General features: G+C 54.3%; 1 protein-coding gene across 4 annotated transcripts in view; it reads left to right on the forward strand.

The window, feature by feature from the left end:
• The first annotated feature begins 2,140 nt into the window (after positions 1 to 2,140).
• Positions 2,141 to 14,220, forward strand: part of PLXNA4 (plexin A4) — a 417,569-nt gene continuing 405,489 nt past the window's right edge. For 2 of the 4 annotated variants that reach the window (XM_032869068.1, XM_032869077.1), the window contains exon 1: positions 2,142 to 2,649. The gene's annotated coding sequence lies outside the window, so the exon portion shown is untranslated. Of the gene's footprint in view, positions 2,650 to 14,220 lie in introns of all 4 variants that reach the window. The other 2 variants (XM_032869062.1, XM_032869059.1) reach the window with 2 other exon arrangements.

The raw sequence follows: 14,220 nt of genomic DNA on the forward strand, positions 1-14,220 counted from the left end.
AGTGGGGCCAAAACCAAGCGAGGACCGCCTCACAGGAGCCGAACCTCAGCTCCTCCTTAAATTTTGCATCCTGGGCACCTCACCTTAGTTTCAGTCCTGCCTCGAGAGTCCTTTGGCCCTGGGCATTGAGTTATTTTGTTATGTGTTTCTCTGGACTTCCGAAACTAACCTGATATTGTGTGCTTTATCGAGAGTCTGGGATCCAGGGTTTCTGAGAATAGAGGAGCCAGATCAATGTATTAACGCAAGCTAATAAGATAACTCCTTGCTGCTTTCTGGGCCACGCAATCCTCAGTGGAGAAGCAGAAGCTAAACGGGCTCCACTCTGTCTCCCAGAATACCCTCTAAGCAAACTAGCAGATGTCTGGTTTCCTCCGCGAGCCGGTGTGGCTCATCTTTCTGTCGAGGCACCCACCTTTGAGAGCCGAGTTTCAGCGGGGCACTATCAAGGCGGGCGCTGCTTGGCCTGTGGGTGCTGCCCACCTGGGGGCTTGTGGAGCTGGTCAGCTCACATGTCCTTTCAAAGACTTCCCAGTGTACAACTCGGATTCCTGTGAAAATATAACCCCCGCAGGAAGGTGTAGGGATTTTCACTGTAGTCAATCATCTCCACCTGATGGGAAGAATCTGGGGAGATGTTTTGATGGGAGGGACAGTAATGGGCAGGAAGTTGGCTGGGAGAAGGAAACTTAAAAAGGAGTCGGTGAGGGAGGAGGCCCCAAACCGTGGCTCCTTTGGCAGGTCCTCTGTGACTGTAGCCCCTGTGAGAAGGCGCTTTAGTGGCACAAGGGAGGGTCCTGCCCTGGGCCTCTGGAGGGGGTAGGGCTGGCCCCCCCCCGCCCCCCCCGGCCTTAAGCATGGAGTTGGTACCCAAGTGTGGGAATCACCTAGGCGTCTCCTGCTGTGTGGGGCACCTTTCTAGGAAGATCCAGGCAGAGGTTTCTCAGGTAGTGCTCCCAACTTCAGATCCCGTGTGGCCCGTGTGGTGGTTTCCTCTCTGCCAGACGACTGTCTCAACCACAGCAAGGTGCTGATTGCTTTCTTCGGACTTTAGAAAGTGCCCTGATGTCCGCATTGTCTATCTTGCTGTGGTCTAGGTTTCTGAGAAGAGGAGGCAGGTCAGCCTGTCGATATAAACATGAATTGACGAGTCAGGTTACTGAGCGAGCTCTAGGGCACTTGGCCATTCATGCTCTCTCCCCCAGGCCTCCATCCTTGGGTGCTGTGGGGGGGAGGGTGCCTTGGTGGGGCGCTGGGGTTCTGATTAGGAGTAGGTGCGTGCGCCCGTGTCAGCTCTCAACACCTGAGGGTCCCTCTGACCGACCGTCGGCGGCCCCATCCCGAGGAGGCTGACGGTTGCCTCCTTCCGAGTGCGCGCCCTGCTCCCGTGTCACCATCTACGCGTCCCCCTCTGCCCCATATCGCCCCAGCAGGGTGGGCGAGGGGTCGAGGGGGTGTCGGCAAACGCCGGTGCGGGGGAGCGCGGGCGGGGCGGGCGACGGCCGGCGCGGAGCTCCGGGGAGGCGCCCCCTGCCCCCTCTGCCGGCCGCCCTCCGTGGGTCTAGATGTCAGCCGCGAGCTCCGAGCCAGCCCGAGCGAGCCAGAGAGGGAGCGGCGGCGGGCGGCGGGCGGCGGGCTGCAGGGGAGGGGAGGAGGCGAGGCGAGGGAGGGAGGCAGCGAAGCAGGGAGGGCGGGAGGGAGGAGAGGAGGACCCAGAGAGCGCCAGGCAGCTGGAGTTTTTGCAGCGCTTGGCCGGGCTTCAATGCACAGCAGCAGCGAGCCGCGGCGGCAGCAGGCAGCCCGGGAGCTCCGGCGGCGGCCGAGCCAGCGGCGGCCCCGCTCCCTGCCCCCTGCAAACTTTGCGAGCAGCCCGCCCGGGGGGCCGGGGGCGCGCCCGGGAGGCCCGGCTCGGCCCGCGGCCGCGCTCTCCGCCGCCGCAGCGCCAGGCGCCGCCACCGCCGCAGCCCCGCGCCTCCCCGGGGAGCAGCCGGCGGCTCCCGCGGCCCCCCAGCCCCGGGCCCTCGGCACTGCCCGGCCAGTCCCCCGGCAGGGGCGGGGGCAGCAGCGGCGCGGCCGGCCGCGGGCTGCCGGGGGGCGGCCGCGGCTGGCCAGGGAGGCGCGCAGAGGCGCCGAGAGCGCTCCCCGGCGGGTCCCCCGCGCACTCGCCGCGCCCGGGCAGCGGCCCGACCGGGCGAGCATGGGCGGCGCGGAGTGACGCCGCCGTGCCCGCTTGGCATCAAGGACATTCAGCCCGCGGGGGTGGGGACGAAGGGGGGCAGCCCCGCGCCGCCACCGCAGCCCCCGAGAGCCGCCGCCGCCGCCGCTCCGGCTCCGGGCTAGGTGGAGCAGAGGGGTGCTTGGAATCGATCCACGTTTTCCGACCTTTTTGTTGGACATTCCGCCCACCTCGGACGCCGCCAGAGGAGCTGTCAAGCCCCGCAGGCTGTGATTTCGCCCTCCGTTCGCCTCGCCTCCTCCCGGGTTCCCTGTGCCTCGCTGGAGTATTTGCGTTCGGGGCTGGGGCTGGAGGAGGCAGCCACACGCGCGCACACGCACACGCTCAGAGGAGGACGAGAGGCAGCGGCACAGGCACCATCTGCAGTGTCAATGCGGCGCTCCCGCTGAAGGAGGCAAAAGCGGCGCTTCCAGGTAAGGAGCCGGCGGACGGGCGGGCGAGGGCAGTGCGGGCGGAGATGCCGGGCTCGGTCCGGGAGTCCTCGGCTGCCCTGGAGCCAGCCCGCTGCACGCACGCACACACACTCGCGCACACACACGAACACACACGGGCACACGCCGCGCACACGCACCTGCCCACGTCCCACCTGGACACCCGCGTAGGTGCGGCGCGGCCGGAGTAGGCATTTCCCTTGTTCTTTCTCCTCTGCGGATCCCGACTCAGACTTCTCGCACCCAGGACTTTTCGGGGTGGGATTTGGTGTATTACCGCCTCTCCCTCCCACCGGGGGAGCCTGAGGGAGCGATTTCCCCCTTCCCCGGCCTTTGGTATTTTCTAGCTGGTTTTCAGAACGGGAGAAGTCAGGAGAGCTTTGGGGAGAGACCCGCCCAGTGTCATCTCTGCTCCGTGGCCTTTGGACACCCTGGGGTTTTCATGGGAGACAGACCCACAGATACTCGGACAGCTGTTCGGAGAGCGTGGTGGCCCATCGTGCAGGGAGGAGGCCACAGAGGCAGACGGGGCTGCAGTTCTGTAGGGCGGTGCATAGGGAACAGACACTGCGTTTCCCCAGTAAGAGGCAGCACAAACGCCTTTCTGAAGCATGGCATTGCTTCCCCGGGAACGCACCGGGATTTCAGGCAGCAAGGGGCTTCAGCACCGCATTGGCGGGTATGCTGGCCTAGGGAGGGTAAATGGGGGTCAGATCCTCTATAAGAGGCATGATCCATTCACATCTCCAATATCCCGGCCGCAGTAAGCCCACAGGGCTTAGGAACACAGGACTTGGGTCTCCCCTTCACCTCTCTCCCATTCCCTCTACACTGTATGGGAAAGCATGGGGCTGCTTCGCTGTGTCTCCAGCTAACACCTGTCACATGTCTTTGGAGGTGTGTGTCTGAGAAATCCAACGGGAGGGGGTTGGAGGAAGGTGTAGAGCTGGAAGGGAGGAGGGTCCCCTCTCTAGTGTCCACCTGAGCAGTGCCCCACCACAAGGAGGACAGGCATTCTTGGGTTTGCCCGTGTTTCCCAGGGCCAGGCTGCTCCTCACAGTGTAGAATCACTCTCCAGGAGCCTGGGGTTCAAGGTTCCATTTCCCTACAGCTTTTCCGTTCCTTTTCTGCCTGGCTGGGATTTCACAGGCTGCTCGTTTTCAAACTTTTTCTGGAGGAGTTGGGAGGTGGCTGGGGCTCCAAAAGGGCTTTCTGGCAGTTTCCATTTGGGGGTCAAAGAGCAATTCGTTTGGGCTCAGTTGTTGTAGGGAAAAGAACGTGAGATCCAAGTAAAACATTATTTTGGAGTTGCATGTAAATAGAGCAGGGTCCTGTCTTTCTCTCTGGCTGTCCCTTCTGGGGTAGCTTGTGGGGTAACCTGGCAAGAAATGGGATGAATTTGTACCCTTTATGCAAGATCATGTGTTCAGAGTGTCCTACAAACTCACCAGTGGGAAAAATATGTTGGGAGTCTTCCAGAACATGAGGGAAAAGGAGTCAACATTCTTTCGAACAAGGGGCCTCAGTGTTGGGCACAGGATTTGGTTGATTCTGTAAATCCTGAGGATGGGTGCTGAAATAAAGGGCTTTCTCCGCACCCCGATCCCTGCTGTTTTCAAACTTTGCCAGCTCCTGCGAAGGTCTCAGCTAGGCTGGGGAGGACAGGAGCAGACGCCCCTGGGGGGAGATTGTATTCCTGCTGTGCACTGTGTGAACTGCCCTTTGATTGATCGGAAAGGGTGGATGGACTAAAACAGAGCTTTCACCATGGGGAGAACCCAGTAGGGGGAAGACACACATCATTTTCTTTTTAAGAATGGCGTGTGTGTACACACACCCAGATGTACGCGTGCTGTCTCAAAGAGCCTGGCTTAATATGATCGGCTGGTCCAATGTGTGGCAGTGGGACCCACCTCTGTCTTCCCGGCTGTGGAAGAACTGGAACATTTCCACACACATGCCCGATGAGTGCGTGGACGGGGAGGTCCCACTGCTGCGTAGAGGAGCACATGGTTTCCAAAAGAAATAGTGAGCTCTAGCCACAGTGGGTGGCTCCCAGGTAAACAGTCTCTCTCTGGACCTTGAAGGGGCAAAGGGATGGTATACAGAGCTTCCTGAATTGTCTGTGTGTTTTCCACACAGACCTCTGCTCCCTTCCCTGCTTCCCTCTCTATCCAGTGGCATGAGGAGCCATCATTTTAATGCAAATCCAGCAGTCACGATGCTGGTTATAAGCTAAACATTGTTAAACCTGGTTCCAAAAAATCCCCACACTTTCTTCACTTAGCATTAGGCACCAATTTGGTTTCTAGGGCAAAGCAGGCGTTAATTAACATCTGTGTAAGGCTGGGTGTACATCATCTAATTTTTTCCCTGGCTCTGTTGCTGAGCCCTGGAGCATGTCACGTTGTCACACTCTCTCTCTACCACCCCTCCGTGGCCTTCCTTTTAAGTTCTCTAGGGTCTTCGCACATGGAGGGGAGTCGGACTAGAAAAGCCCCAACCTCGAGTGCTTCTTTCCAGTAGCCCCTCGCCGCTGCAGGGCTGTGCTCTTGGGGCTCCCCAGGGAGCATGGGCTGGCCAGGAGCACTGTTCCTTCTGGCCCAATCTGGTACTCACTTGCAGGCTCGCCTCTGTCCTCCCCAGCCTTCCTCCTGGATGCCCAGCAATGCCTGCACACATTTCCAGAGGCATCTGAGGCCCCCAACTTGTTTCCTTTCTCCTCGGCACCTCTCCATGGCCGCTGCTGCTGCTGCTTCCTGCAGACAGGGAGATCTGCAAGGCAGAGTCTGCCCACACTCGGCCTCCTGCTCCTTGTAATCACAACGAGGGCTGCTGGGAATTGAGTGGGGGCTTTCTAGGGAGGCAGCCGTCCCCAAGTGCGGAGAGAGCTGAGGGGGCGGGGTGATTAACAGCTCTTAGCTCCTAGTTATCGCCAGGCTTTGATGCAAAGAAACAGCAGCCAATCTCTCTCCTCGGAGCCAGCTAGGGGGCATTTCTTAGCCGCTTCTCCCCATCCTCGCTGGGAGAAGGCACTGCACAGACAAAGCCACCTCGGAGACCTGTTGGAGTGGCTCCGTGATGGGCGGGGTGACCCATGCTGTGATTAGTCTGATGTGCCGTCCTCTCCTAGGGTCCACTCTCCTCTCCTTGTGTCCGCCCCTGCGATATGCATGAAGCCGTTTCAGACCCCGGGGCAGTAGAACAGGACTCATTTCCTTCTGCCTGATACCCCCTTTCTGCTTCCCCTGTATGTTCCCGCCCCCCCTTCCTGGCCCCCTGCAACTTCTTAATTCACCTCTTAGCTTTGTGTGCACATCCGACAGCCCATTCGCCCTCAAATTTGTGGCACTCCAAGAAATCAATATAACATGAATTTAATGACAGCTGGATGATTAAGTGTTATTTATATTTAAGAGCGGCATTTTAAAAAGATGTCTCGCTAATAAATCACACGGCTGTTTGGGAGAGGCACATGATTAGGGTAATTGCCCTATAGGCTCCACTGAGCAATGCCTGGCCCATGCGGAGTCCTGCAGACACTATCTCTGCCGGCCCCCCTGCTCCTGACCTCCTGCCCGATGCCCTCTGTCCAGACTTACTCACTCTTGCCTCTCTCCTCACTGCCCAGGCTGTGGCACCCCAGTTGTGGCAGGAAGGTGGAGTCAGCAGGGACACTGAAGGGGGCTCTGCTGCTAAGTGGCCAGAGATGGGTTTTAAAAGCCAAAGCAGGCAGGCGGTCCTAATTCCCAGAGCAGAGGCCTTGTTCCAGAAGGAGGAGGCTGCTTCTCTGCTTGGTATGAAGCAGCTTGGGAGAAAAACTTCCTGGATCCCGGCGAGAGTCTGTGCCAGCCCCCAGACCCCTGTGCTGATGGTCACATGGCATCAGCCTCGCCAGGGAAGAGGCCGTGTGGACATTAGTATTTGCTTGGTGCAAGTTGCGGAATGGAAAGGAGCCATCATCAGAGATGATGGTGGTGGCTGTTCCTTAGCTACTGACTTGGATGAGCCTTCATTTGAGTGGTTTATGCAGGTTGGCCCCTATTCTCCACCTAACCTCCCCGAGAGGCAGCTACTGGATTGTTCCCATTTCCCGTGTGAGCAAACGGAAGTGTCCACAGCGGAGGGCTTTGTCGAGGACCGTACAGTCAGTGGGGGGTAAAGCCACACCTCAGCCCTAAGCAGACTGGCCTCCCTCCTTATCGCTGTGCCGTCTGCCTCTTTGGGAGATCTGTGAGGAGCCTGATGCCCCACGCAGAGGTTTGTGGGAGAGGAAGTAGAGGATATGTGGTTTCTCCCTGGGACGCGTCTGTGACCCCAGGTGAATCTCTTTTTTCTTCCACTCTCGATTCCCCATTCATCAAGTGGGACTGCCTTATCTTTGACTGTTGGTGAGTTGTGAAATTGCATGGATCATTCTAGCGGAGTGCTCAGTTCCTGAGGGTGACCCTTGCCTCTTTTGGCAACTCCCACCTCCCCCTGGGGAAAACTAAGGAGGAGGGAATGAGTACCGACCTCTGTGCTTTTGACTCTATGAGGTTCTGAGTCTTGCACTGGTCGGAATCTGGTTCTCTCTAGTAACAGCTTCAGATCTGCTGGTGTGTGGAAACACCGCTCTCACTGAATCCTTCAAACTGTCCAGCAAGGAGGGGACGGTCTATCCTCATTTTGATTGTGTAGGGACTGAGACAGGATGCCCAAAGGTCCAGGACACTATATGGCCGGTGGTCTCTTCGCTCTTGGGGAAGGATGCCCACGGTAGGGGCTTGTTGATTCATTCACTCATTAGCCCTTGGGATGAAGATTTTGGAAGCCAGAGAACCTTCCAAAGCCAGGGAAGGAGTCTTTGCCTGCGGGCGTCATGCCACACTGGGCACCTGGGCCATCTAGTAGTGGGAGCAGAGACTCATGGGAGGTTGGTGCCAATGGCTGCACGTGACTAAAGTCATCCCATGCACTTAGTGCGCGTGGAGCACTGAGTTAGGAATGACGTCCGGATTCTGAGCGGTGGAGGCTGGGAGGCCCTAATGGAGCCCGTAGACCTGGTTGGGCGCTGTCCCATCCCAAAGCCTTGCCTCAGGTGCCTGACTCAGTCTCTCCAGCCTTAACATTTTAGGGAAAAGCCACAGGTGATACTCTTGCGGTTAGTTGTTTGGTTAGTTTTTTCCCTCCAAAGACAAAGTTTTATTCTACGCTTTCTTTGGCTTCTCCTCTATGCTGCAAGGTGAGCGGAAGTTTCTGCCAAACGTGAGGTGGCCAGCAGGGGGGCATTTCATCACCTCCCCTCTGGCGCACCGGTAGGAGTGGCTGAAACTGGCGGATGGGGATTCCTGCTCAGACCTGCACCAGCAGGAGCACAGAAGCCTTGGGCGCCCTCTCGTTGCCAGCTGAGCCTGGCTGGCCCCTCCCTCACCATGGTCCCTTTGCCATGAACCAGGCTTCGCAGCAGCAAATTGGATTTTGGAATGTTTTGTCACTCCAACACAAAACAGATCGCTAGCTAAGAGGATGTTGCCTCTGCAGTCAATGCACTGAACGGAGACGAGCGGAATCAATTCTGAGGTCTTCCGGGGAAGAGTATTTTCATTAGAACGCACGTGGAGAGAAGCGGTGGAGGAAGAGGGTGCCAGGACCTTAAGAAAGGAACGCCATGGCAGCTCAAGATCAGCTTTACATCTGACATACTCCTTGAACTTGTCTCGTTTGGGCATGGCTGGATGTCCCTAATGGTGGTGTGGGGTCTAGAGTTAGAGGCCGAACAAACCATTCCTTGGCTTCTTCCCAAGAAGAGGGAAAGTAAGCAAAGCAGACTTGGCTGACCGTTTGCCCTCTTTTGGCGGGAGGAGACAGTGAGAGAAGGGCATGTCAGGGCAGCAGCCACAGGGACGTGTAATTGAACCGGCCTCCGGAGCTTGTCAGCTAACTTTGCAGACATAGTTATAGTTCATTTTCTCCCTTTCCGTCTCAGACCTGCTTCCTGAAGGTTAACCTAAAATGGAGCAGAATTTCCCGAAGTGTATTCTGTGGGAGTGAGTAGGTGTGGCAGACACAAGAAGTTCCCATGGCTCAAGTTGGAGAAACCCTGAGGGTGTAAAGCAAAGCTAGAGTTCCTTGTTGCAGCACTTCTCAGAGCCTTTAAGCACACTAACTGGGATTGTAAAAGCACGACAGGGAGAGGTACTATGTTGTGGCCCTGAGAATCCACCAAGAAAGCCTGGCCTAAGATCAAGCATCCCATTTTTCTATTCTTAACTGAATAAAGGGATTCTACAGTGAAAATTTCAGCAGGGCGTTCACGCTCTACACACAAAGGACCAAGTTCTGGTGATTACGTAGATACTAGGGTTTCAAACAGAATTTAGCCAGGTGGGCAGATAGTCCAACTCCAGGCTCAGTGTTTGCCCCTTGTCCTTCCAAGACAGCAGGGACGTCCTCAGGCAGGAGTGAGGTCCAGGCAAGTATATATTTTCTCAGGTTTCTAGATAGTTCTAGTACGTTTCCCTGGTTAAAAAGCACTGGTGATGTGGGAAAAGTTCAGTTTTAGAGACAAACAGATGCAGATGATCCCTGCTCTGTCACTTACCAGCTAAGGGGTCTTAGGAAAAATCACCTCATGTTTCAGTATCACCATTGACAAAATGTGGGGGTTGGTCTAGAGCCAGTGATTTTAAAAATATGTATGCAGTGGCGCTCTTTACTCAAATGGACTTGTGTATGGAAGTCTAACACACAGGACCGCTCTGGCCAAGGCTATGGAGCCCAGGGCCTTGCACTTTTGGTCTGTCTGCCCCCACCCCTGTCCTGGCCTGGGCTCCCTAGAAAGCAGAGCCCGAGGCAGAAGCTGATGTGGGAACATTTGTTGAGGGATGAAATCCCAGGGCAGCAAGAGTGAAGAGGAAAGGGGGAGAAGGAGAGAAGGAATGGAAACCACAAATGTACAAAGAATACAAAGAATGTGTTCCCGGGCCGGCTAGAGCTTCCCAAGGAAGCGCAGCTGGTGGGTCCTTCCCTAGAGGAGCCTGATGGGGACCCAGTCTCCCAAGAGTCTGGAGGGCAGGCACGGCCAGCGTCTGGGCTGGGTCCTTCTTGTGAGCCGCGGGTCCTTGGGCACCATTCCCCCCATGAGGCAGGAAGTCCTCGTCCCTTCCGGGATGTGATGCTAGCTCAAGCCAGAGCTGTCCATGGTCAGGCCCACAGCCTGGGGCTTTTTCTGTAGCTCTCTTCACCACGGACCTGCTGGAGCCTGGCCTTTGCCCTCAAGGAAGAAAGGCTTCGAAAACTTTAGGAATAGTATATGGTGTTCCTGGGGCCACTCAGGCTAGAAGTGGGACAAGGGGCCGAAGACCAGAACTGGAGGTGAGGTTGGGCTTTCAGGGAAGGTCTGGGCAGGTGCATCAATTAGGAATCTGGGGTCATGGGTTCCCTATAAGACACACAGGTTTCTTCAGACAGAACCAGATAGGGAGCCGGAGCAGGCTGCTGTAAGATGGCATCATTCAGGCCTCAGAAGTCACGATTCCATGGCCACAATAGCCAAATGCACTCTGGGTTACCTAATTGAAGCCCCTGGGAGAAGCCACATTAAGAACAGGTTCCTGTTAGGTTTGAAGAGGCTTTCCTAAGTTTTAGAGCTTATTAAGCAAAGGAGTGCCTTCCACTCGGTGGTGTGTGGGTATCTCAGACTTTTCTGTTTGCGTCGGCTGAAGGGCAGGGCTGCCTGAGAGAAAGGACCTCTGACTCTCTCCTCGTTTTAAGAAATATTGTAAGCATCGAACTATAAGACCAAAGGGGGCTTTTTTTTTTTAAGATTTTATTTATTTATTTGAAAGAGGGAGAGATCACAAGCAGGCAGAGGCAGGCAGAGAGAAAGGGGGAAACAGGCTCCTTGCTGACCAGAGAGCCCAATACGGGGCTCGATCCCAGGACCCTAAGATCATGACCTGAGCTAAAGCCAGAGGCTTAGCCCACTGAGCCACCCAGGCGCCCCAAAGGAGGCATTTTTGCATAAAGTACTTGGCTTAAGTCATTGCCTCCAGCCAGCACCCCTCCCTTTTTACAACATGTGTGCTTCAGTCCTCCTCTACCCCCACTGCCCCAGGGTCAGGTGGAACAAAGGACTGATGGCTACGCTGTGCCTGTTAGCTGCCCCCCTCCCCCAGCTCTCTTCACCATTAGATACAGACCCCTGTCTCTCTTCCCCAGATGCACTTGCCTTTAACTGCCCATCGATGTGAGCAACTCACAGATTTCGAGACGCGGGTCTGCGTTCGCGTGGCTGCCTGAGATTCCCAACTCCCAGGAACAGGACTAGCCTCTGGTGGACGTGTCTCCCATGATTTCAGAACTTAATTCATACTTTTTAATAACGGTAAAGAAGCTGCTGGGGGCGGTGGGGATGACGACAATAGCGTTGAAATTCTTTATTTCCTTCTGTCCGTAGACGAGAGGGACCATTTCTCACTCTTCTTGTGTGCTTGGTGCCCCACCTAGGGCCTGTCATACTAGAAGCAAGCAATAAATATTTGCTGAGTAAACAGAGCAGGAGAATGCAGAGATGAGTGGCCTGTAAAGGAGAGAACTCGGGGCATGTGAACCCGCTCCTCTGTTAAGCGCCTGCTCTCTGGCCGGGGCTGGATTGGAGCTACATCAAGGCAGGTGGCTGTTACAAAGGAGAAGACCAACGAAGATGAGGGCAAGCTGAACCCATCAGGCACTTTAGAGTGTCCTGGGTGATGGTGGTTTGGGGACAGGTGGTCTATTGACATGACGCACATGGAACTGAGCTCATGCTTTCCATAGAAAATCCATTGTGGGTTTTGGTGCTGGGAGACTGGGAAGGACGACCGGATTGCATTTCCCAAAGCATCCCAAAGACCAGTCCCTCCATGGAGAAAGCATCCATGGCTGAGTAAGTCTTGCAAACACCTTATGCTCTGTCCTCCTCTTGGAGATTTAAGATGTACGTTGAAGGCATAGGGGTCCTGCTGTAGAGACACTGTTTAATTATTCTTCACCAGCCATTTTTCAGATTGTTTGGTGAGTGTTGAAGCCAACCCAGGAACAGGTGTTGAGTAGAAGGCATTTGGGGAGATGCTGGCCCTTGAGTGAGAGCTTTCAGGTTTGGTCCAGAGGAGGAGAAACAGGGGAATGGGTCTACCGAATTGTTACACGGGGGTACTTGTGAGGTCCAGCTTTCAAAGGGACTGCCTTCTCCCAGTTCTTACCATTTGCTTTTGAGAATCCCAGAAATGGCTGTGAGTTGTTAGGAGATGATGGTGACCATTGAGCCTTCAGATTTATGTTCTCTAAAGGGACCATTTTAAGAAGCTCAGTGATGGTGGCTCCAACTGGTTTGCGGAAATATTTCCAACAAGGAGCACTTTCTGGTTTGATATAATAGATCGAGATGGATGTTTGTAAAATATGTGAGTGATGACATTTACCTTCCATATTGTTTTCTCGGCTACGTTTATCCAAGAAGAGGCCTCACTATAACAGCCAAAGATAAGCGTTCCGCATTCACAAAGAAGGCTTGAGTTATTAAGACATAATGCCCTAAAGTTTGGATAGTTGAAACAAAATATTTTCTCTTGAGGAAGAAATTTTGCTGCTCCAGAGAGGCTGAAGGTTTCTAATTACACTACAAACCCATGGTTTCCACCATTGGGTAGTGACCCAGAGAGCAGAGTTAGGCATTTCCCACGAGCAGCATTTCAATGGCTGAGACTCATTTTACAAAGATAGTGGTGTGTGTGTGTGTGTGTGTGTGTGTGTGTGTGTGAGAGAGAGAGAGAGAGTTGGGGTGGGTGTGGGCTATCACCCCAATGGTGTTTGGATTTGGATCACCGGGGGAACACAGGCTGGTGACTTGTGTGCCCAATTACAAGGCCCTGGCCATGCTTTGCCCAAGCACCGTGCTCCTTTCCAAAGTGAGTAACAGTTGCTAACACACACTTACTAACAAAATTCCCCTTACGCCCATTCATGAAGCATTGCGCTGGCGATTCTATCAGCATTAAACTGTTTGGTGACTGAGTTTAGAATTATAGGAATCGGAAAAATGAATTAGCAGTAAATCAAGTCCCAGCTGAGTTTGAACCCAACTGCAGTGAGTTTTAAATTAAAAATATCTTGCTATGATGAAGCAGTTGTAAGTCAAGCCCTAGAGCTCTGTCACTCTTGACTTTGGAGAAGTGCGGCAGTCACCCTTTGAAAGGAAAACCCTGGCAACAGCTCATAGTGATTCCCAGCCATGCTGGGAAATTGCCACTTCATTTCTTCTTCATAAACTGTTGGCTTTCATTTTTTTTTTTTTTTTGAAAAGGAATCCTATTTGCAGGGACATGGCAGAGCTCTGGGAAGAGGGCAGGTGGAAAAGGGCTCAGGACCAGGGGGTTCATTCACTGCCTTCTCTTTGGTCTTTCTCCAGAGGAGCCAGGTAGAAGGGGGATCTGGGTCTGCGGGTGTCATGTGATTTGTTTTGCTGCTCGGACCATATTTGATTCTTCTTTCTGGGGGATCTGTACAGAAAAACAACAAAGAGAACACTTCAAGGAAACTGCAAGACTGTCATGTTGCAGTGACAATTGCAGTGTAATAGGAAATCATTTATGTAAGTTACAGTGCCCTCTGAATGGAGCTTGTCGGAAGTGTGGCTACAGCTTCCCGAGGCCTATTTTTTTTTTTCCTTCCGCAAAATAATCCCAAGGTTTTAATTTTCAGAGCAATTGAAGAAGTATTATATGCCGGTCAGAGACTAGGGAGACCCAGCTTCTAATCCTAGGCCTGCTGACTTTCTTCCAGCCAGTTCCCTCTCTGGGCGAGGCCTCCATTTCTTTTCCTTTAAGCTGGAATAAGCCCTTGCTGTTCCTAACCTGAAGCCCCATAGGAGAGGACGGAAGACTGTGTTTACATGCAAGGTCCCAGAACATCAAGAAGGAGACAATGGAGTCTGGGCTCAGGCCTCTCCCCGTTATACCCGTACCAGCTCCGGTGGTTTGCTGATCTGGCAAAGGGCTGAGATGACGAAAGCAACCGGCAGAGTCCGAAAGAAGAAGGTTTTCCGGAGAGTAGGAGACCAGGGGAGGAGACGGTTAGTGCGGGGGCACAGAGGCCTGGGTAGGAGGGGACACCCTATCCTGGCAATAGTGGATTTGGTCAGGACTTTGGAGAAAGCAAAGGGGTCGTGAATTCTCTCGATGCCCAACCTTCACCTCGCTCTGTCCGTATATATTTACATATTTTAGCTGGAGAGGTAGATGTGATGTTAAGAATGGCCAATTCAGTCAGCGTTTATCGAGTGCCCACTGTGTGCGAGGGCCTGTGCAAGAGGTTGGTTTTATTGAAGCAAAATGGCTTCTGCTGCTGGGATGCTCAGAGCTTGGCGTGGTCACAGCACCCACATCTATAGATAATTTAAACCCAACGTGGTAAGAAGTGAGAAATGCATACACAGAAGGCATCCTGAAAATATGTAAGATGAGGCATCCATCCAGATATGAAAGGCAGGGCATGGAGAAGGTGTTCTGGAGAAGGACGAGGGTGTTTTGAAGG

Source organism: Lontra canadensis, unplaced genomic scaffold (genome assembly GCF_010015895.1).
Source record: "Lontra canadensis isolate GAN:19392208 unplaced genomic scaffold, GSC_riverotter_1.0 scaffold2, whole genome shotgun sequence".
Taxonomy (NCBI): Eukaryota; Metazoa; Chordata; class Mammalia; order Carnivora; family Mustelidae; genus Lontra; species Lontra canadensis.